This window comes from Eschrichtius robustus, chromosome 1, assembly GCF_028021215.1.
Source record: "Eschrichtius robustus isolate mEscRob2 chromosome 1, mEscRob2.pri, whole genome shotgun sequence".
In the NCBI taxonomy this organism is placed as follows: domain Eukaryota; kingdom Metazoa; phylum Chordata; class Mammalia; order Artiodactyla; family Eschrichtiidae; genus Eschrichtius; species Eschrichtius robustus.
Window position 1 is genome coordinate 53,673,289 of NC_090824.1, and position 25,873 is coordinate 53,699,161.

The window sequence follows — 25,873 nt, forward strand, 5'->3', positions numbered from 1 at the left end:
TGTTTTCAGCAACCTCCAGTTAAATTTTACTGTTAAAGACGTGAAATAATGAGTGCCTCTAGCTGTATGTGGGTAAGTGTCCACACTCACACCTGTAAAAAGAAGATTGGCATTCTCTGAAATTTTAAATAATTGTATAGCTTCCTTTTTTGCTTTGCTTTCTATTTTCTTTCCTTCATGCATTTCTTTTTTCATCCCTCCTCTCTCCCTTCCCTTCCTCCCTTCCTCCGTTCCTTCCTTCCATCCTTCCTTCCCTGCTTCCTTTCTCCCTCTCAGTCTAAAACTATTATGTGGCCTGAACAGGCTAGGAGTCTATGGGGGGGGGGGGATGAGGCAGTAGCACAACTCTGAGTGTTAAAACCCAAATGGAGTAAAAGGCATTAGGGAGGAAGTGCATCAGAGGCTGTGTATGTGTTATCAGAGCCTAAGAGGTGTAAGAGGGCATACGACAGGAGCCCAGTGTGGTGTCTCAGAGCCTGAACAGTATGATCAATGGTCTGAGAAGGAAAGTGGTGAGAAGACCTCTTGGTTGGTGGTTGGAGCCCAAGTAGGGTGCGGAGGTCCCTGTGCAGAGGGGATGGCTGCTGTGACAGTGGGAAACTGGTTACATGAAGGGAGCACCAATCCAATTGTAAATATACTGTGGGTGAATGGAGCTAGGCTTCTTACTATTTGAGGAGAGGACTACAGATATAGAAAAGGAGAAAACGAAAATGTACTTTGTGTAGTTGGAATAGAATAGGAATTTGAGGTATCAGTTTGAATAGGAGGTATTAGTATGAATTTGTGGTTTTTTAATATAGAAAGCGATCTACTGGAATTAAAGGTATTAGTGAAATCATATGGTTTTCAATCTAAAAAGCTATAGAATTAAGTATGAGTGTAAAAGGAAGGGTGTGTGTGTATGTGTGCGCACGCATGTGTGTTGTAGCTCTATCGACTTGCATGGCCTGAGAAAAACAACACGCCAATGGCAATGACCACACCAAGGTCACAGATCTTGGTTTCTAAATAGTATTCTCTACTAAAAGGAACCAGAACTCCTTGTAGAAATAGCTGAGTCCAGGCCTGGGGCTGGGAAAGAGTAAGATGATCCTGGAACATCTTGGGCCAGAAAGCAAGGAAGTGCTTAATGATGGGGGCATATCAAAACAAACAGAAACAAAACAAAGCAAAATTAACTGAAGAGCCAGCTTGAAGGTGTTCACACTGACTGGATCTAGACATGTGAGCAACAAAGTAAATAATAGCAAATAACATATAACTCATTAAGCAAAACAAAATCCATTAGTCCATACTGAGGTAAATTTCTTAAAAAGAAAACTTATTCTTGGCCACAGTGAGACGGTAGGAGGGGCGCAATCAGAGTAAAATCTAATCCCATAACTGCTGGGTGGGTGACTCACAGACTGGCGAACACTTATACCACAGAAGTCCACCCACTGGAGTGAAGGTTCTGAGCCCCACGTCAGGCTTCCCAACCTGGGGGTCCGGCAACGGGAGGAGAAATTCCTAGAGAATCAGACTTTGAAGCCTAGTGGGAATTGATTGCAGGACTTCGACAGGACTGGGGGAAACAGAGACCCCACTCTTGGAGGGCACACACAAAGTAGTGTGCGCATCGGGACCCAGGGGAAGGAGCAGTGACCCTGGGGGAGACTGAACCAGACCTACCTGCTGGTGTTGGAGGGTCTCCTGCAGAGGTGGGGGGTGGCTCTGTTTCACTGTGGGGACAAGGACCCTGGCAGCGGAGGTTCTGGGAAGTGCTCCTTGGCGTGAGCCCTCCCAGAGTCTGCCATTAACCCCACCAAAGAGCCCAGGTAGGCTCCAGTGTTGGGTTGCCTCAGGCAAAACAACCAACAGGGAGGGAACCCAGCCCCACCCATCAACAGTCAAGTGGATTAAAGTTTTACTGAGCTCTGACCACCACAGCAACAGTCAGCTCTACCCACCACCAGAGGCTCCCATCAAGCCTCTTAGATAGCCTCAACCACCAGAGGGCAGACAGCAGAAGCAAGAAAAACTACAATCCTGCAGCCTGTGGACCAAAAACCACAGTTACAGAAAGATAGACAAGATGAAAAGGCAGAGGGCTATGTACCAGATGAAGGAACAAGAAAAAAACCCAGAAAAACAACTAAATGAAGTGGAGATAGGCAACCTTCCAGAAAAAGAATTCAGAATAATGATAGTGAAGATGATCCAGGACCTCGGAATAAGAATGGAGGCAAAGATTGAGAAGATGCAAGAAGTGATTAACAAAGACCTAGAAGAATTAAAGAACAAACAAACAGAGATGACCAATACAATAACTGAAATGAAAACTACACTAGAAGGAATCAATAGCAGAATAACTGAGGCAGAAGAACGGATAAGTGACCTGGAAGACAGAATGGTGGAATTCACTGCTGCGGAACAGACTAAAGAAAAAAGAATGAAAAGAAATGAAGACAGCTTAAGCGACCTCTGGGACAACATTAAACGCAACAACATTCGCATTATAGGGGTCCCAGAAGGTGAAGAGAGAGAGAAAGGACCAGAGAAAATATTTGAAGAGATTATAGTTGAAAACTTCCCTAACATGGGAAAGGAAATAGCCACCCAAGTCCAGGAAGCGCAGAGAGTCCCATACAGGATAAACCCAAGGAGAAACACGCCGAGACACATAGTAATCAAAGTGGCAAAAATTAAAGACAAAGAAAAATTATTGAAAGCAGCAAGGGAAAAACGACAAATAACATACAAGGGAACTCCCATAAGGTTAACAGCTGATTTCTCAGCAGAAACTCTGCAAGCCAGAAGGGAGTGGCATGATATACTTAAAGTGATGAAAGGGAAGAACCTACAACCAAGATTACTCTACCCGGCAAGGATCTCATTTAGAGTTGATGGAGAAATCAAAAGCTTTACAGACAAGCAAAAGCTAAGAGGATTCAGCACCACCAAACCAGCTCTACAACAAATGCTAAAGGAACTTCTCTAAGTGGGAAACACAAGAGAAGAAAAGGACCTACAAAAACAAACCCAAAACAATTAAGAAAATGGTCATAGGAACATACATATCGATAATTACCTTAAACGTGAATGGATTAAATGCCCCAACCAAAAGACATAGACTGGCTGAATGGATACAAAAACAAGACCCATATATATGCTGTCTACAAGAGACCCACTTTAGACCTAGGGACACATACAGACTGAAAGTGAGGGGATGGAAAAAGATATTCCATGCAAATGGAAATCAAAAGAAAGCTGGAGTAGCTATACTCATATCAGATAAAATAGACTTTAAAATAAAGAATGTTACAAGAGACAAGGAGGGACACTACATAATGATCAAGGGATCAATCCAAGAAGAAGATATAACAATTATAAATATATATGCACCCAACATAGGAGCACCTCAATACATAAGGCAATGCTAACAGCTATAAAAGAGGAAATTGACAGTAACACAATCATAGTGGGGGACTTTAACACCTCACTTACACCAATGGACAGATCATCCAAAATGAAAATAAATAAGGAAACAGAAGCTTTAAATGACACAATAGACCAGATAGATTTAATTGATATATATATAGGACATTCCATCCAAAAACAGCAGATTACACGTTCTTCTCAAGTGCGTATGGAACATTCTCCAGGATAGATCACATCTTGGGTCACAAATCAAGCCTCAGTAAATTTAAGAAAATTGAAATCATATCAAGCATCTTTTCTGACCACAATGCTATGAGATTAGAAATGAATTACAGGGAAAAAAATGTAAAAAAGACAAACACATGGAGGCTAAACAATACGTTACTAAATAACCAAGAGATCACTGAAGAAATCAAAGAGGAAATAAAAAAATACCTAGAGACAAATGACAATGAAAACACGACGACCCAAAACCTACGGGATGCAGCGAAAGCAGTTCTAAGAGGGAAGTTTATAGCTATACAAGCCTACCTAAAGAAACAAGAAAAATCTCAAATAAACAATCTAACCTTACACCTAAAGAAACTAGAGAAAGAAGAACAAACAAAACCCAAAGTTAGCAGAAGGAAAAAAATCATAAAGATCAGAGCAGAAATAAATGAAATAGAAACAAGGAAAACAATAGCAAAGATCAATAAAACTAAAAGTTGATTCTTTGAGAAGATAAACAAAATTGATAAGCCATTAGCCAGACTCATCAAGAAAAAGAGGGAGAGGACTCAAATCAATAAAATCAGAAATGAAAAAGGAGAAGTTACAACAGACACTGCAGAAATACAAAGCATCCTAAGAGACTACTACAAGCAACTTTATGCCAAAAAAATGGACAACCTGGAAGAAATGGACAAATTCTTAGAAAGGTATAACCTTCCAAGACTGAACCAGGAAGAAACAGAAAATATGAACAGACCAATCACAAGTAATGAAATTGAAACTGTGATTAAAAATCTTCCAACAAACAAAAGTCCAGGACCAGATGGCTTCACAGGTGAATTCTATCAAACATTTAGAGAAGAGCTAACACCTATCCTTCTCAAACTCTTCCAAAAAATTGCAGAGGAAGGAACACTCCCAAACTCATTCTATGAGGCCACCATCACCCTGATACCAAAACCAGACAAAGACACTACAAAAAAAGAAAATTACAGACCAATATCACTGATGATTATAGATGCAAAAATCCTCAACAAAATACTAGCAAACAGAATCCAACAACACATTAAAAGGATCATACACCACGATCAAGTGGGATTTATCCCAGGGATGCAAGGATTCTTCAATATACGCAAATCAATCAATGTGATACACCATATTAACAAATTGAAGAATAAAAACCATATGATCATCTCAATAGATGCAGAAAAAGCTTTCGACAAAATTCAACACCCATTTATGATAAAAACTCTCCAGAAAGTGGGCATAGAGGGAACCTACCTCAACATAATAAAGGCCATATACGACAAACCCACAGCAAACATCATTCTCAATGGTGAAAAACTGAAAGCATTTCCTCTAAGGTCAGGAACGAGACAAGGATGTCCACTCTCACCACTATTATTCAACATAGTTCTGGAAGTCCTAGCCACGGCAATCAGAGAAGAAAAAGAAATAAAAGGAATACAAATTGGAAAAGAAGAAGTAAAACTGTCTCTGTTTGCGGATGACATGATACTATACATAGAGAATCCTAAAACTGCCACCAGAAAACTGCTAGAGCTAATTAATGAATATGGTAAAGTTGCAGGATACAAAATTAATGCACAGAAAGCTCTTGTATTCCTATACACTAATGATGAAAAATCTGAAAGAGAAATTATGGAAACACTCCCATTTACCATTGCAACAAAAAGAATAAAATACCTAGGAATAAACCTACCTAGGGAGACAAAAGACCTGTATGCAGAAAACTATAAGACACTGATGAAAGAAATTAAAGATGATACCAACAGATGGAGAGATATACCATGTTCTTGGATTGGAAGAATCAACATTGTGAAAATGAGTATACTACCCAAAGCAATCTACAGATTCAATGCAATCCCTATCAAATTACCAATGGCATTTTTTACGGAGCTAGAACAAATCATCTTAAAATTTGTATGGAGACACAAAAGACCCCGAATAGCCAAAGCAGTCTTGAGGCAAAAAAATGGAGCTGGAGGAATCAGACTCCCTGACTTCAGACTCTACTACAAAGCTACAGTAATCAAGACAATATGGTACTGGCACAAAAACAGAAACATAGATCAATGGAACAAGATAGAAAGCCCAGAGATTAACCCACGCACCTATGGTCAACTAATCTATGACAAAGGAGGCAAAGATATACAATGGAGAAAAGACAGTCTCTTCAATAAGTGGTGCTGGGAAAACTGGACAGCTACATGTAAAAGAATGAAATTAGAATACTCCCTAACACCATACACAAAAATAAACTCAAAATGGATTAGAGACCTAAATATAAGACTGGACACTATAAAACTCATAGAGGAAAACATAGGAAGAACACTCTTTGACATAAATCACAGCAAGATCTTTTTTGATCCACCTCCTAGAGTAATGGAAATAAAAACAAAAATAAACAAGTGGGACCTAATGAAACTTCAAAGCTTTTGCACAGCAAAGGAAACCATAAACAAGACGAAAAGACAACCCTCAGAATGGGAGAACACATGCACCCGAATGTTCATTGCGGCACTATTTACAATAGCCAGGTCATGGAAGCAACCTAAATGCCCATCAGCAGACGAATGGATAAAGAAGTTGTGGTACATATATACAATGGAATATTACTCAGCCATAAAAAGGAACGAAATTGAGTCATTTGTTGAGACGTGGATGGATCTAGAGACTGTCATACAGAGTGAAGTAAGTCAGAAAGAGAAAAACAAATATCGTATATTAATGCACGTATGTGGAATCTAGAAAAATGGTACAGATGAGCCAGTTTGCAGGGCGGAAGTTGAGACACAGATGTAGAGAATGGACATATGGACACCAAGGGGGGAAAACTGCGGTGGGGTGGGGATGGTGGTGTGCTGAACTGGGCGATTGGGATTGACATGTATACACTGATGTGTATAAAATTGATGCCTAATAAGAACCTGCAGTATAAAACAACAAACAAAACAACTAATACTAAACTTTCATTGGGTTATTTGTATGGAAATATGTTAATATAAAGGTTTCAGACATTACATGAAATTTCTAAAAATCTTATATTTGTATTTGTATGGAAATATGTATGGAAATATGTTAATATAAAGGTTTCAGACATTATATGAAATTTCTAAAAATCTTATATTTGTATTTGTATGGAAATATGTATGGAAATATGTTAATATAAAGGTTTCAGACATTACATGAAATTTCTAAAAATCTGATATGTTCTGGTATAATGTTATAAGTAATAATCCTAGTTATTACATTAAAATGTATATCTCAGAAATAACTAATTTTCTTGTCAACTGCATTATTATGAACTTTCATCAAATCTTTAACAGTGGTCATTTTTAAGTCTTTTGTCATTTACAGACCGTTCTGGGTGTACTCTGATGCTTTTGCAAATATGTTCCTATAAAAGGCTTTCATCTTCATGAAATTCATGGAAAAGACTCTGACAAGTACAGGTTTCTGGTAACTGACTGTACTGCTGAACTGAATGAATAAGCATTTTCAGAACTCTAATGAAAGACTGATGAACTCATAAAAGTGCTAACAAAAGATCAAGATGAAAAAAAAAATTAATTACATGGGACTGAGTGAACTGATGAGGATGAGTATAATTTTTGTGACTTTCTGTCTGAATTAAAAAAAAAAAATCCCACAAGGACTCAGAGGCAAAGAATATACAAATCAATTTTCACTGCAAAGTAAAGGAGCTGTTACAGTGGAGGACTACTGGACTGAATGTCAATATTATGACATAGTATGAGTGTGTTTCATGTTTGGTAATTGCAATCATTGTTGCTTTTGTTGTGGTCATCCATGTACAATGCTTGGTGTCAGTCTACTTATCTCTTGTAAAAATAAAATACAGTGTGTGTGTGTGAAAAAAAAAAAAAAGAAAACTTATTCTTACAGAGGAATGCAAATTAATAAATGTAGAAGGAACAGTAGTTTAGAAAATCACCATTCGACAATTATCAAAGCAAAAAGTAATTAAGCCAAGAAACATCAATGTATGCTAAAACTAGTAAGTGAAATTTGGAGGGGAAATAGAACACTTATATACTTTCAAACTACCTCCCCACAAAATACTTATTAAATATAAAGGAGAAAAGAGTAACTTTACAGTGGAAAAACTGGAAAACCACCACTTTAATCAAATGACCAAAATTATCAGCATCAGCAATGTGGCAAAGCAAAATCATGTGCCACCTGATAGGATGCTATGAGCATAACACAGCATCATTTCTGTGATATCGCTGCCAAAGATGCATAAGCTGAATGCAATTATGAGAAAGCATCAGAAAAACCCAACCTGAGGGTTGTATTTATACCGGAAAGTCCCCTTTTTGCAGGTAATATGAACCCAAGTATTTGAGGATGGTGGATCATCATGCTGGCAATTTATTCCCAAACGGTTCAGGAGAAAAAGTTCTTTGTAATAGTCTTCCAAATTTTTTTGTAAATTTGAAATTATTTCAAACTAAAAAAGAAGAAAAATAGTATAATGTGCATTCTTCTCCCTGTATTTTTCTTTTTTTTTTTTTTTTGCAGACCTCAGAGTATGCTCTCCTAATCCTGGATATCACAGTAAGGAGGTTATGTGTGGTGATTTTTGCCAACAGAACGTCAAGGCAGAAGATAGGTACTAGTGGAGCTTTTTATCTACATTACTTTTTAGAACAATTGAGTAATATAGATGAATAACCAATTACCAGTCCTGAGGTATCTGAACTAGTTTTCCTGTTGTTCACTTGTGAAATGATTGATAGGTAGAGAGAATTCCTAATCTTAAACCAATGGTCCCTCAAAATTATATGCTAGAGGAAGGTTCAGAGGCTACTTTTTTTTTCTTAAACCAATAAAGGATGATGAAGAGAGAATACCCCATTAGCTCAGAATAGATTCACTGTTTCCAGTTCTAAGCATAATTTATTGAAAGGTTTTTAATTTAATTGACAGTATATATACATAATTCAGAGGAGATGATGACCATAGCATAACAGAATTAGAGATGAAAAATCTCAACATGTTGCCAACCAGAGAGGACATCATTTATCTCCTTGCATTTGGGTGTTTTGCTAAGTTGGATGTGAAAACCTCTTACAAAAATAATTCATAAGCAGAAGATATATGTTTTTAAATTATTCAAGCAGAAATAGATTTTCAGGGAGGAATGGCATAAAGATTTCATACTGATAACCTCTAAATTCTAGAAGCTATAACAGGTCTCATTCAATGTTTAACTCTTTAGCTTCCTCCCTGCATCAGGTTTAGCCAAAATTACAAAGCAGAAACATTTTAGACTCTTCCGTTTCTCTATTCAGTGTCCTCCTGACTTATGTCTTTATATCCTAAAATCTTAGAAGTCAGGCCCAGTCCCAAATCCATTCTATCACTAAAGTAGGTTTCTAATTAACTCCTTAATATAAAGGAATTAGAAGTTAAAGAGTATTACCCTTCCAGTAATATTTGTATTTTGGCAGTCAGATGTATGACAGCTCCCCGAGGCAGGTGTGAATCTTCAGCAAGTACAATATCAGGCACCTGAACTGATCATTCTCCATCCCCATCAGTTATTTCTTGTGGCTGCATAGCTGAAAGTTAACGTAAATATGAAAATATTTCCTAACGCACAACACACACAACAAACACTTGATAAGTATTTACTATCAATATTGAAAATTGTCCATATTTTTAATCACAATCTGGAGAATTATTTTAACTATTCCAGTCTTCATAACTGTATAGTTATTCCAATAACTTTTATCAATATCTTTGTGCCTCAATAATTTATCAGTAGAAGCAAGAAATTACTAAATAGGATAATGTTTTAGTAGTTGTAATTGATGTCCTAGTTAGGACATCAACAATCTATTGAGATAAACAACAAGGTCCTACTGTATAGCACAGAGAACTATATTCAATATCCTCTGATAAACCACAATGGAGAAGACTATAAAAAAAGAATGTATATATATATGTATAACTGAATCACTTTGCTGCTCAGCAGAAATTAACAACACTGTAAATCAACTATACTTCAATTTAAAAAATCTGTTAAATTGTTTGGTTAATATTTTGTCATCAATGTAATATTAACTATAACTATACCTGATTTAAACTGAATACTGTCAATATATTCAAAAAGAATGATTTAATTTGAGGAAATTTGTGGCACAAGTTCTTAGTGTGCTGGCTTTCTGTTCTCTCTAGCAACCTTCCAACTAGATCTGGCCAGTGGAACCAGCTCTGCCAATGAGAAACAGCAGAAATTAATAAGCGGAACTTCCAAAGAAAGCTTTTTAAAAAAGAGACAGCCTTGGCAGGCTAGCAGCACTCTTTCTTTCTTTCTCTTTCTCTTTCCCTTTCCCTTTCTCTCTCTCCCTCTCTCTCTCTCTATTTCTCTGGCATGTAGACATGATGCCTACAGGCTTAGCAGTCATCTTGCACCAGTGCTGACAAGCATCATGGTAAGGGCCACATGCTAAAGATGGGGAAACAGAAAAGTGGAATGTGTCTGGGTCCCCTGATGACATTTTTGGGGAGAGTTTGCCTTCACCAGATCTTCATATTGTTATGAGATTAAAACGTCTGTTTCTCATTTAAACCATAGTTCCTTGGGTTTTATGTTATTTACTTCTAAATGTAATCCTAACTGATGCAATATAAAATAAGCTGTTTTATTACACAACCTAATATGAAATACTTAAGCCTCAGCAGTAGCAAAACAACTATAACAGAAATTCAACCTTAGCACAACCAAAATCTCAACGGAGATCTCCACACCTATCAGATATCCAAGAAAACTTAGTTCAAGTTTCTCTATCTCCTCATAGCTGTTGGTTCCTTAGATTTTTTATTTTTTAATTAAAGATATGTAGGTATTCTAGTGAGGATTTATATTACATAGCATAAAACATTCTGCCATTGCTTTGCTACCCTCCTCCTCTGCTCACTTTCTATTCTTTGGATTCTCCTCTGGAGCTTCAAATTCACTTTCAATTGATCAGAGTGGTTTCCTTCCTCCTTTATAAAACTATCTCGAGCCGATAAACAGGACCTAGGGACTCAGTTTCTATAACAAGAACTAAACTATTTTCCAAACATAAATGCCTTTTTGCCTCAGAGAATTTTTATATAAATGAAGTGCATCCTTTCTAAATGTTTATGCATCAGCAATGAGCTATTGTAGTGTTCTTATTGTGCTAGCATCCAGTATTGCCTCACATAGAGGGGGTTAGAATACATTGTTGTTTCTTTCATTTCAGGAGGATTTTCTGCCATACCCTTCTGTTCAATTTCCTGCATCTTTTCCTGAAAAGAACAGAAGCAAAGAGAAAGATATGCACATCACTGCCAAAGCACATTGTCTTTTGCAGGGAGCAAAATGGCTATCCACTCTTAGCAAAAAAAATGTAGGCATTTCCTTTACCTATGCGAACACTAAATGATAATTAAAACCAATTTAATCAGGTACAGGTGGATAAAAGATCAATAGAAAAATTATTTCTTCTTTCCAAAATTAAATAGTCTGCCATAAACTTGTGGCATGATCAATCACTCAACTCCCCAACTTCCTTAAATGATTCAAACTGTGAAAAGTGTATCTGACCATGGCTTTTACTAAGATATTTCAATTACATTAAATGAATGTATTTATTACATAAATCTTTTCTATGTCCATCTATGCATTAAATCAATTAATCAGTGTCCACATACAGTGTCCATATATCAGAGGGAGGTATTTGTATCTTCAGTTACATAGAGAAAATGGCTAAACTATGAAATTCCCAGATTCCTGCACCTGTACTCTTTGCCCTAGGTTTGCAGTGCCTTAACCTTTGCATTTCACAGACAAGTAAACATTTCAAAAAGGTTTTGGAGAATGGAGTAATTTTTTAAATTTGTTTTGGAAATCTAAAACTAAAAATCTTTTCTTTAAATTGAGTATTTTTATTTTATTAAAGATCTACTATGCAATCCTCATTTTTATCAATTTGCAGCCGATTGATAAAAATTTTGTGAACAGACATTGGCCTTGGCTTAGTATTGGGCGTTTGGAATGGTAGGTTCATAAACAAGATCATACAATGGCCATGCATCCAGGATGTATATTTAGATTAAAAATACATAACAGGGTTGTTTTCCCACAGGGTTTAATTTGAGGTTCTCAGGTTTACCAGTAACGTATTTTTCTGTTCCTACTACTTGATCACTGCCTGCATTTACCCCTTCTGGTAGCAATTGGGAGTTTCAGGTCTCTCTTTATTATTCCATACAAAGTTATCTTTCCAAAGATAGAATAGTATTAACTAGTATTAATTACTCATCAAACACATAAAGGACATCTTCAATTCTATTTTCAGAGTATTTTAAACTAGATATTTCAAAATTTCCAGATTTTATATAAAAATGTAAAGAAGGTAAAAAACAAACTCAACTGTCTAATATGTACCTATAGTATTATAAAATGTCTTTGTAAAGAGAGTTGTTACTCACAGACTTTGGAATCACATAGATCTGATTTATATTCTCACTGTATTATTTTTGTGTACGAGTTTATGAGTTTTCTTATGATCACATTTTGAGAAAAAAATTCCTTTTGAGGAGAATATTTCATAAATAGTTCTCAGTAAGTTGCTTTGAATAGGTTATAACCTCAAGCAATTGATCAAGTAACAAAAAATGAGGAATTTGAGTTTGGGGGAGGGGCCATACTGGTTATAGAAATGTGGACCCGGATTAGGGAAAGTTGCATAAGGTAAAACCTCAAGTAGACTCACGGTTTGCATGGCACTTTCAAATAAGTTATTCTAACTTATCTACTCTACAGTATAGTAGTGTTTCTCAAATGTAACACTCCAAACGATGTCAGTCCAGGAACTGTTGATATTGGTCCACGACAAGACAAGCATAGATAATGAGAGTAATATTTAGAAACTCTACGGTTATCTCTCATCCCCATGACATAAAACTGTAGTGCGTACTTCATCGCTGATCAGGTAACAAATAATTTGTGGTCAGGCACCAGTCTATGGACCACACTGTGAATAGCACAGATGTGTCATATGTAAACCCATCTTCTATCTCTATTAAAAAACCTTCTGTAAGTTCAATTTGCTCCCTAGGTTTTTTTTGTTTTGTTTTGTTTTGTGTTTTAAAGTAGATATGCATAGGCAACCTGAAGAAATCTTAGGTCCATACCCAGGTTAGCTGCGAGCAAAACTTTTACCTGAATACAAAGACATAAATGGCTAAGGATGAGAAGACAAGATAGGCCTTGATTACACATGGATTAGTATCAACTACATGTGCTTCATAAAAGCACTGGGTGAGAATATGTGTGAGGAGCCTATATGCAGCCTGGCAAATGTAGGAATTCAATATATGTTGCAAACATTAATTCAAAAATAAGAAACTCAGTATTAACAAAAAAATCAAATATGGAAAAGCATTCCCATTGAAATTAACTCTAAAATGTTTATTAAATAACAAAGCCATTGTCTTAAAGGTCATTCTATATATTGACTCTTGTTTTCTTCTAAAGAAAATGAGACAGGTGGCAATTCTGACAGCCTCTAGTGTACAGCTCTTCAGTTGAGTTATCCTCTATTACACTTCCTCCTAGTGATCTAAGTGATCTACCTGAGGTAGTGGCATGGAATGTGTTACAGAGAGTGACAAACAGAAAAACATCCTTGAAACTGGTGGGTAATCTTGGCACATTCCTATTTAATACTTACTTAACTGGAAAAAAGTCTAGGCAATTAAATCGTGTTTTTTGCTTTGCCTTTTTTTTTTTTTTTTTTTTTTTTAAAAGATCTCCACCATTCATTCTGGGGCATAGCTGGGTTGCCCAGCTATGTATGAAAACAACTCAGAGAAACTGAAGAGATAATTAGGTTTTTTAATGTGGATAATAATAGTACCCAAAACCTGTAAGATAAAATTACAATGGTTATCAATCTTCATGGATAAAGTGATCTGCAGCTAGGAGTGAGGAAAGGTATTTGGCAGTCCTCTGCAGTTTTTGTGGATATAAAAGAACACATTTTTTTCACCTAAATTCTAAATATGCAGCGCTTATGGTCCCACAAGTAACTGGAAACCAATAGACATCTCCCTGCACTCTTTAAGAATAAAAGCTATTGTAGACAGAATAATGAACTCCTCCTCCACCCAAAGGTGTTCATGTCCTAATCCCCAGAACTGTGAATATGTTCCCCTGCATGGCAAAAAAAAAAAACAACTTTACAGATGTGATTAAGTTAAGGCTCCTGAAATGAGATTATCCTGGATCACATGGATGGTCCAAAGTAACCACAAGGGTCCTTATAAGAGGGAGACAGAGGGGCCAGAAAGCAAATGTGAGGTTGGAGAGATGGGCTGTGAATCGGAGGAAGGGGCCCTGAGACAAGGATTGCAAGAGACCTCTAGAAGGTGGAAAAAGTAAAGAAATGGATTCTCTCCAAGAGCTTCCAAAAGAAACACAGCTCTGCTTACACCTTTATATTAGCCTATAAGGTCATTTTGGACTTCTGATCTCCCAAAACGAAAGATAATGAATTTGTATTGTTTTAAGCCACAATGTTTATGGTAATTTGTTACAGCAACAATAGGAAACTAATATATTAGTAATAAGATAAATCATCACATGAAATGACTACTATTTTCCAAAGAAAGAAAAATCTTTCTTTTCTTTTTAAGTCGTTAGCACCTACAATAAAATTTATTTCTGGGTTGAATAAATGATTTTGATAAACTCTTTTTTTATCAAAGTCATTTCAACTATCTTCAAGACCTTTATTTGTGTTTACTATTATATGTATCACAATTTCCACACATGACCACATAAAGGAATCCATTCAGAAATTCATCCAGGTAAGAGGTAAAACCCTAAAACCATAGCGTAGTACATCAGTACACAGCTGGTACTCAGTAAATGTTTGAAAATGTTGTCATTTTTATTATAACATTCCTAGCTTAAATTATGGCATGTTTTATTTTCTCAAAGACCATATTCTTTATCAAGAACTCATGCTTAATGTTCAAAAGAAATATTAGATATTTTAAAAATTATATGCTTGCCTGCTGTATCATTTCTTAACAGGGCATCAATGAAGCAGAAAAACAGAAACCAAATCACATCTAACAATATAATGTTATAATAACTATTTAAATATGATTTCCTTTTGAAATAACACTTTTATCAAAAGCTAATCAGGGGACTTCCCTGGTGGTGCAATGGTTAAGAATCCGCCTGCCAACGCAGGGGACATGGGTTAGAGCCCTGGTCCGGGAAGATCCCACATGCCGCGGAGCAACTAAGCCCGTGGGCCACAACTACTGAGCCTGTGCTCTAGAGCCCGTGAGCCACAACTACTGAGCCCACACTCTGCAACAAGGAAAGCCACCGCAATGAGAAGCCCACGCACCGCAACGAAGAGTAGCCCCGCTCGCCACAATTAGAGAAAGCCCGCGTGCAGCAACAAAGACCCAACACAGCCAAATAAATAAATAAATAAATCTTTTTAAAAAAAAAAAAAGAACAGCTAGTCGGGGGTACATTTTTCACAAGCATCTTCTGGTCATCTGTAGGTTTAAGTATGGTAAACTAAATTCTATTCACCAATATTCAGTGCCCCTCCGTGAAGGAGGATTTGGTTTGTTGCCACTTAAAATAGGTGCTTCAGCTAACAAAGTGTGAACAGAAGTGAGGCGGTCACTTCCCAGAAGAATCGTTAAGAACCATTGCAGGCCTTCACAGAAACATAGGTATGAATTCACTTAATTTTCCCTTCTGCTCCCCCCTTTCCTCCACCTCCTTATCATCTTTTCTCTGAAAGTCACACTCTTACAATGATAATAATAGCTATAAAAAAAAAAAAAAAGAAAAAAGAACCAGTGCATGTATCACCATGCTCATCCTCCTCTCTCTCAACGACTGGCAATGCCCAGGCAGTGGCTGTTCAGACAGCCTGTGTCTCTGAGCAAAGCCCCCAGCTGATTCACATAGAATGCAGCATGACCAAGGAGCAAGTCTCTGAGATTTGGGGGAGGTGTTCGTGGTAAACTACTGAGATTTGGAGAGTCTAGGATAATCTAGCCCAGCAGTTCTCAAAGTAAGGTCTGAGGACCTCTCAGAGGTCCCCAAGACCCTTTTGGGTATTTCACGAAATTCTTCCTTTTCAACTACAGACCTGTGTAAGTTTGGATTTTCTTCATGTTCATCAACCAAAACAAAATACTGCAGAAGATTGAAAGCAGAAGCAAGGGTGAGAATTCTAGTTTCTAGTAAGCCAGACATTAAAGTAATTTCCAAAAATATAAAAGAATGTCACTCTTCTTCATATTTTTTTGTCTTGGAAAGTATAATAATCTTCCTTAAAATCGTCTGTTTATGTTAACATGTAATAAATTTCTTACTGTTATTTTAAAATAAATTGTATCTTGTTTAATTTCTCAGTTTTAATTTCTAATATGGTAGATATCAATAGATAAAACCCACACAAGCAAAAGTTCTGTGAGGCCATTAATGACTTTTAAGAATGTAAAAGTGTCCTGAAACTAAAAAGTCGGAGAGCTTCTGACTGTGCTTTTCCCGACTGATACAGAAGCCTTTTGTGCTACCTTCTTTTCTCATTGCAGTTTTCCCGGAAAAATCAGAATAGGTGTTAAAAACAAACCTGCTTATTCTCTTACATGTGAGACAGAAAGTTCTCCTTTCTTGAACTTTTGCTATGCAAGGCACATTTGGTCTTAGGTATGAATAAAGTAGCTTTGCTTTGTCAAAAACCCTTAAGGCTTTGGTTTCTTTTTTCTTTTTCTTTTCTCCCTCTTGGTTTTTATTTCTTTTTTTCTACATTTGTTTTTTCTTTTTTATTCTTTTCTTATTTTTATTTTACCTTAACACTAAGCTCGCTAAGTTGAAAAAGAATTGAGGTAGATAAAATTCAAGGCTGAAATGAACCCTCTGGAACTTTTCTGTTAAACATAAACAATGAGAACACATTTAACTGGAAGGCTTTGCCTAACAAATGAATAATAATAACTTACCTATATTTCAGCCTTACTGAATGCAGATTTCTGAACCTCCACCCAAGTGGGGTGGGAGTGGAGAGTTTGCATTTCCAAGTTGTTCCCAGGTGATGTTGATGCTGCTGGTATAGGCACCACATGTTGAGAACTGAATCCTGGGATATCATCAGCTGATGTGAATTAAGGACAGAAAGCTCCAGGTTAGTACCAATTCTAGGTCATTACCAATTCCAGGCCCTTTCCCTCCATCCTATTTTAAGGATGTTATTGTCTTCCTCTCCCTGTCATTGTCAACTCCATACAAGCTGGCACCTCTTAGCCAACCATCACTGGGACACAGGTATCACAGGTTTTCTTTATTCCAAGACTTGACAATTTTTCTATATTTTTTATCTTTTTATGAGGCCATCTAGTTTTCATAGCTCCTTTAATGCTTCATCTTCAGCAAAATCATGCACAACTCAGCCTTTTCATACTCACATCTACACCTGGATCCTGTCTTCACCCAAAATTCTTATTGTAAATAAATAATGCAGAAACACTATACTCTCATCAGAAACTTCTACATTTCTTTTTTATGCAAACACCGCTGTGATAAATAGCTATTCTTCAAGCAAATGTGTTTTTAAAAAAGTGATTCTTCGTATCACTATTCTAATAATATTAAAAACAATATCTACTACCGCCATTTATCAAGTACTTACTATGAGTTAGTTATTAAAGAAAAGCTTGCACCAGACAAGATGGGCAAAGTGAAGTTGATTTTATTTTGATATGATGGCTGGCAATAGAGGAGAGAGCACAGACCAAGTCTGGAAACTCAGTTCTGCTGAAATAAAAGGCAGGAGAGATTTTACTAGCTGAGATAGAGGATGGTTGGAGGATCTGTATTTGCTAACAGGTTTTACCCAAAAGAAAAGTAAATTTTCTCCAGGCAAGAGAAAGTTTTACAACTAGGAGCAAGATGCCCCCTGAAGCTCCCACCTTCCCACAGAGACTGGGAGACAGAGGTGCTTCTTCCTTGATTAAATTTCAAAGGGATGGCCCCAGGGTCCTTGAGAAACCCAGTCCTAGGTTCTAATACTGACAAGAGACTTTTGAAAAGATTTAAATCTCAAAGGGGCAGAGAAAAAGTTACAATACCTAGTTCTCTAAAGTAAATGCTATAGGAAAAGGGAGGCCAGGGGCCCTGAGTCAGGAAAAAGCCCATATATAGTTTAGACAAGCTAAGGGGAAGGTTAAGGCTATCTTGGTCATAGGCAGTGGGTTAAAGAATTTAATAATAGTGATAACAATAATAGCTAGCATTATTGAGATATAATTAAATGCCAGGAATTGTACTAAACATGTTATATGTGTTGTCTCATCTAATCTGATCAACACTGTGAATATTTATTGTCCCCAGTGATGAAACTGAGGTTAAGGGTACTAAGCAATTTTCCAATATCTCATACTTTAAATGGGAGAGCCAGGATCTTGTTACTGTTTGCTCTGCCTCCGAAGGCTGTGCCACATACTTCCCCTATTATCAGCAATACTTCCTGAAACCGTGCCCCACAGAGTTAACAGAAGCTGATAACAGAAATTCTTGAGTTCATCTTACAGAACAACAGGTAACGGAACAGCTTGTTAAACTGCTTGTTAAACGGAACTGCTTATATAAACTGCCTTCACTGATTAAGTTCGCTTTCATTTTTTCTTTCTTTCCTTTTTTCCACCCCCCTCTCTTTAATTGCATACCTTTCCAGCTTCCGGCAGCCCCGCTGTTTTACAGGAACTTGGAGTCAGCTTATCCATGAGAACCAGCTAGGGCTGGTGGCAACCACTGCTTTGAAAACTGGCCTGGTGACGTCAGAGGCCGGAAAACTCCACCCTCCAATCACGCTCAGCCTCTAATTTGATTATGCAGAAGCTCCTAAGGAGATGCACCTGCTCAGAACACGGATTGCCTCACCTTCCCTGCCTCCCATCACCTTTCCGCCCTCCTAAGACCACCCTGCTTATGCCATAAATATCCCAACATCCTCACCTTTGGGGAGGCGGTTCTGAGACTTGTCCTCCGGTTCCTTGCTTGGCTGCCTTGTGAATCAACTGTTTGTCGGCTATAAACCTTAGCAACTTAGAGTTCGGGTTGCTGCCGGTTGGACAAAGGGACCTGGTTTGGTAACATTTTCGAGTCTAAGTTGCTGTTGAATGTATTCGTTGAGAAACTACATCTTTTGAATGAAATAATTTGATTTAGGGCAGTTGGTGAAGAAAAAAATAATAATGTGCCTAATTAGAAAATACATTTTGTTTAAGAAAAACATTAATGAGCCTTTATTACTGGAAAATTATACCTGCTGAAAGAAAATTCCTTCAATACTGTCTTCCCATGAAAATGTTTGAGAAGTTCTCATCAGACATTATTGCATGGTAGCAGTAAAAATATTTAAATAGGGGTGAAATGCATAAAACGAATCAGCATGCAAGAGTAGGAAATCCAATTCATTTTCTGGTGAATAAAAAGAAAATTTAATCTATGTAAATAAATAAATAATTTACATAATATAAATAAAAGATATTTCCTGGTATTTTTTACTGGTATTGTATGAGACTTCTTACCCAATCCTATGTATTGTATATTTTTCCCCTTATATAGATAACATCAAATTTATGCTAAAATTTAATCCATAGATATGACTATACATATCTACACATTATGATCATACAATTATTCTGTTTTCAGACTAACGAAGTTAGGATGTTTGTGTTTTCTATAATTATCTCTGTATATATTTCCTTTTCTCTCATAAAAAAAATTAAATGTAAAATGCTTTTTTAAATGTCACCTTTCTTGGTGCTGCCATTATTTTTATTTATTATTGTTAGTAACATGTTTGTCCTTCCTGAGAAAATTACATTGCAAAATGCCAGCACACAGTGCACCACAGATCTTCAGCACAATGAACGAATTGCTAGAAAGCTACAGGCACATACAGATGGCACATCTTCAAGATAAGATTCTATATAGAAAACTACATACTTGGATTATGTTTTTGATGTAAATCTTTGATTTAAGAAAGATTGTTACGACTAAAAATCTATTAATGGGACTTGTTTAAAATTGGAGCATTCAGAATTTCACTTAAATGTTAATGCATAAAAACTTCTTCCATTATTGTGATTCCACAGATTCTTTTAGTCATTTCCAATATTTAACTGAGTCATGCTTCGCCAAAACCTGATATTCTTAACAGGTAGTAAAGACTTCTATGTTTTTGTTTGTTTGTTTGTTTGTTTCCCCTACCTATCCAACCTTGGAGCCATTCTGAGATGCGTGGCAGTCCTTAGAACATTAAAAAGAGAGGGAGGGAATTTCTCAGCTAAGGCTAAATGAGAATTTCCTAAGTAGGAAAATAATATCTTTTTTTAACCAAGAAATAAATAATCCATCCCAGACACAATAAGTAAGCAGTATTTTAGTGCACTCTGTCCTCTGACTGCCTGGACTACCTTGTTAACCAGTTGTAGACCATATGTGATCATCTTTTGTTTTCTCATCTTTTATTTCCACTCCCTTCCATTTGAAGAAAACCACGGTGCATTTTTCCTTTCACATTCTTTTCCTCCTGTAGCAGCCCTAAACCACTGAAATCTCGACACAGTACAGTAGTTGAAGATTACTCATTGAGTTTAATTAACCCCTCCTTGCTGAAACGTAGTGTTAAACCTTTGTTCATAGTTTTTCAATTGCTCTTATCAAACCTTCAGGGTTTAAAGAGCCTTGGGCTGCCGATAGATTACTAGGAGGGGGAAAAAAGCTACTATGGCCACATCTTCAGGGAATACAACCTGAGTGTAATACCTTCATAATCACTTCTGTCATCATTTTATAAGTGAAATCTCTTCTTCTCAAAGAATGTTAAGGTACTATTTGTTAATTAGTGTTTATAGTTTTTCCTCAGTGAAAAAATAAGCATATGTCATCTGAACAACTTGTGTTTAGAAAATATTTTTTAGCTTCTATTTTTAGAAATCATTCAGCTATTGATTAAAAAAAAAAAAAAGTCTGGCATGGATCCATAAAAATCAGTTCTGACCGATCAGAGTTCATATATTCATAGGGCATTATCAAAATTGGCTCTAAAAGTGACTGTGGTAGAATTCTGAATGGCAACTAACATGTCTAGTAATTATTCCTTCTCAGTGGCTGAGGCCAGCATATTTAGCCACAAGTGATTTGCAAACCTGTCAGCCATTTCCTCCCCTAAAACCAGTAAGTACACATCCACTCAGGAGTTTGTTTTGGATTTATCTGCGTTGACCAAGCACTCAAACTATGAGTGAACAAGTGCTGAGATGAATTTTGAACATTTATATGATCTTCAGACTAGCAATTAAAGTCTGATATAGACAGCTTTCTTCACACACTTATAGCTTCTATGTTTACTAATAGGTATTCCCATACACACAAATAAGATTTTCAATTAAGTAGCTAAGGAATTAGAAATTTCACATATAAATGTTAGTGATCTGAAATGACCCACCACTAAGTTAATTGATCCAAAACAATATTGAAAATGCTTTTATTCATCAATACTAGATGCAGAAGAAAACCAGAACACCCAGACCTAGAAATTATTAGACCAAGAAGAAATTCAAGATGTTAAAATTTTCAAATTATAGCTAATAGTAGCAATGAGAATCATTAATCTGAGGCTTTTCTGCAATAACTACTATCACTATTGTTTTTTTTCATGATTTTAAATGCTTAACAGATGAATAGCATTTTTCAGTCTCTAAACAATACATGCCAACATCAATACCATTACATTTAATCCTTTCTGTGATACAGTAGGAATGGCAGATCTGGCTATTCATCTCCGATAAATCTCAGAAATGCTATGTGTACTAAGCAGCAGTACTCAGAACTGGCTATATCACAATTGCCTGAGAATATGGAAAAAATATAGATGATAGTGATAGATATAGATGGAGATATACATATAGATGAAGATATGTATGTATCAGTTCTAGATATATATAAGATCTAGATCTCTCTCGAGATCTCTCTCTCTAAAGAAAGAGATTGCTCCATCTAGATGAAGATATGTAGAAGCTGTTTCTATATATCATCTAGATCATTCTATTTCCCTCTCTAGAGATCTAGAGATATAGTTACATGACGACCTATAGGTAAACAGATAGACAGACAGACAGACAGACTCCAGACTCCTCACACGCCCCTACTTTCCTCACTGCAATTATCCCTGGAAAGGTTAGGAGAGATTACATTAGCTTCTCCTACCAAGTTGACTTGTAAATTAGAGGAATGGCCAGAACTCTCAATAATTCTGATTCAGTAGAGCTAGGGAGGCTGAGGAATCTATATTTTTTTATAAGATCCCCAAGGATCTCTGATGTACAGCCAAATCTGGAAACCCGTGACTTAGAGTACATGGCATTTCTCAGGAAATTTTCTGTCTCCTTAATTGTATTACTCAATGTAGAATTTACAATTTTGGTTCCACAAGTAAGAAACAGAAGACATGTTTATGTTTATGTATATGTTTAATCACAGATGTTAGGTATAAAGTCTAGGTGTGTTTGCTGTGTTCAGATTAGTCTCATATAATTAATTCTTATTGTTGGGAGGAAAAATTTTCCTTCTATTCTTCTAGATCCTGTGGCTGATCTAACAATTAAAATGACATGTGACAGATTAACAAGAGAAAAATAAATTTAACTATGTGTCTAGGGGAGCCCCATAAAGATAAGAGACTCAAAAGGCAGCCAGGCAATTGAGATACAAAACTTCTTGGGCTAAGGAAAGGGGTAGAGGTCTGGGATACAAAGAAGGGGAAGACAAGTCACAGGAAGGTGAGAGGAGGAAGTGTTTAGTAAACAAAGTTTGCGCTGTTATGCAAATAAGTTTCTTAGGTAAAAAGTTATTTTTGGTAGTAGCTCTCCTCCCAGTATAGGCCCCTTTCCAATGTAAATTCTTTTATTACTGCAGATTTTCCCCACAAATGGGGAAATTTATATTTCTTTTAGGTAGTCAGGGGGAAGAAAAGAGCTTTTCCTGAGTCAGCTCAGTCTTGATTGCCTTCAGTTCAAAGTAATCCTCATGGGGAAGTGGCAAATTTGGGGGAGACTTATTCTTAAATAAGCACTTTTCATGTAAACACTATGTATGATTTAAGTGCAATTATTCTTATGATATAGTTAAGAAATATGCCCCATTTTGTAAGCAGATAGGGTAGGGGATCCCCAGAGACAGACCACCAAGCATGGCTTTCTTGACATAAGAGAAGCCATTTTTGGCCTAAGCCATTTTGTTATCTAAGCCTAGCCACAATGTTTGCCCTTGAATAGGTCTCAGTAATTAATGATCTTAAGGAAAGTAAGGGAATTCAGGAACAAAGGAAAAGCAGTCAAGAAACAATAGTTCAGTGATAAAACTGAGTCCTAGGTTCTCCTTAAGGGATATACATACCAATCTGATACATGTCTTTGAGTCCTGCAGGAACTAAGGTCTCCATGATGTTGACCCTCGTGACTTCAGTCAACTAAAGCTTGGACTCTGTCGACCTTGGCCCCAATTCTATGCTAAACTCTCCTCTGCCCCAGTCCCTCCACGAATATGCATGTACCCTTTGTTTAAAACTTCCCCAATTTTGCTGTTTAGAGAGACACTGGGCAAGATTCCCCGTGTTCTCCTTACTTGCTGCAAGTAATAATAAATTCTTCCTTCTCCAGATCTTTGACTTGGTTGTGTCTTTGGCACCAAGACGTGAACCCAGTTTTACTATAATTTCTCACTGAGATAGAAAAGAAAAGATGCTACAAAATGATATACCACTCGGCGCTAGATCTACATATAGCAATCAGAATACCCTTCAAAATAAATAGGTATTTGAGAACAGCTGGGAAGAGAGTAAGATTTAGGATAAAGCCACTTTTACTTCTTTTAAACACACACAAAGAATAGTGTATTTTTTTTCAGTTCTATACTTACATGTAAATATATAAATATATAAAAGGAAAGTTTGATAGATATACGTTAAATTCACAAGAGTAAGAAAAATATGGGACTGAGGATAAGAAACATAGTGAAAATAATAATAATAAGAGAACAAATAAAAGGACTTGCGCGACCAATATAATAGCATTTCATGAAATAGAGTAGAATCAACTTAATTCTGTGAATCTGAGTTTAAAATATTAGAAAACAATATCCATAATATGAAAACAGAAAGGCTTTATTTCTTATACCATAGTGCCTGTTGACAGTAGTGTTACTCAGCAGGACCCTATGGGGCCTTCCTGGGACAGACCACTCCCCCCATGTCCTCTGCCTGCCTCTCATTTGTAGAAAAGTTGTAGTTTCCCAGGCCTCCCCTGAGTCACAAAAGCCTGGCTCAAGAATTAATGACTGAAAGTGAAACCGAGCAGGACCCTGTCGGGCTCCTGGGCACAGAAGCCTTTCTGTGTCCCCCATTTCTTGTCTGTAGGGAATAGACTTCAGCCTCCATGACCTTCCCTGTGTTCCAAAGGGCAGATTCAGGACAGTTGCTAATCAGGGAAGGGAGGGGATGCAGAGACAAGGGAGGACACCATCTGAGGTCAGATTAAAGGAACCAGAGAAGCTCATCAGGAGACCACCTGAGGTCAGATTAAGGGAGTACAGGCCCTGCACCCACCCTGATCCCTATCAGCAACCCCACCCTTGAACCATTGTTATGAAACTACTCACTAAATTCCCCTGGGTTGGGACACAGTTTTTGAGGCATAAGCCTGCTGTGTCCCCCTTTGCCTGGCAAAGCAATAAAGCTATTCTTTTCTACTTCACCCAAAACTCTGTTTCCAAGATTCCACTTGGCACTAGTGCAGAGAGGCTGAGTTTTCAGCATCACAAGGTTGTGAACATGTAGCAACAAAAATAGCAGTTGGGCCAGGAGAAGTGGTAAGAATTTAAGCAGTAAATCAGCCATATGGCAGTCACAGAGTCTTTGGTTCTTCCCTGAAGTACCTAGACACTAGTATCTGATGCACATTCCTGAGTTGTTTTACAGATGCTAAACCTCCAACCAAATAGAAGAAGTTAACAACCTGATGACCATGAGCACATAGCCCCCAGACCTACTGGAGCCAAAGGATTGATAATGTTAACCCCTGTGACACTTCCCTGTTTCCTCACCATCAACCAATCAGGGAATTGTGCATGAGCTGATCACTTACCCCACAACCCCCTCCCTCACCTTGTCTTTAAAAATGCCTCCCTGAAACCCATCAGGGAGTTTGGGTTTTTTGAGCATTAGCTGCCCTGGACTCCTTGTCTGGCCCCTTGCAGTAAATGCTGCACTTTCCTTCACCACAACCTGGTGTCAATAGATTGGCTCTACCGTGCAAGGGTGAGCAAACTCAAGTTTGCTAGGTCTACAGGTCTTATTGATTTAGTGACATTAGTACCATGTATTGGCCTAAGCCATGATTTAGGCTGGCCTAAGCCAGCCACACATGATTTAGTGATAGTATGTACCATGTGAATTTTAAAAGGATTTTAATTTTACAACTGGCATCAAGAGCTCCACTCAGGGTAAGAATCATCTTTATTTAGGAAATATCTTGATAGGCCACATTAAATGAGGGCTGTCTGTCTCAAGAACCTGATTGATAGGAAAAGAGACAGTAAATCTAAAGATAGGTAATTGAGTCTACATAAAAAGTTAGCGAGAAACGTATAGTGCTTGTAAAAGAAGAGGAAAGGAGGTTGGAGGTCTAAGATGGGAGGAGGGAATCAAGGGAGGGAGGGAGAACAGAGCATGGCCCCAAACTGGAGCCCGAAGATAAAGGTGGCCAGAGAGAAAATGCCAGTGGTGAGATACCCAACAGACTTTTTTTTTTAAACAACAAAAAAGTTCAATATTCAATTTTAGTTTTGTGGTGCTTCAACATAAACACCTACCTCACTCTGAAAATTCGTAGGCAAATTCAGCCTAATGTTGGTGATATTTGAAAGATAAAGAAGTTAGGCTAATTTTCAAAGCTTAGAGAAGCCTGCACAGAGCAAAGAAATTCCACAAATGGAACTAATTCTAAAAGAGGAGGGCTAGAAAAGAAGGCAGGAGAAATATGTCTGTCCCCTGTCCTTGATCCTCATACACACCCCTACTCCCCCACCCACAATTATTCTGGG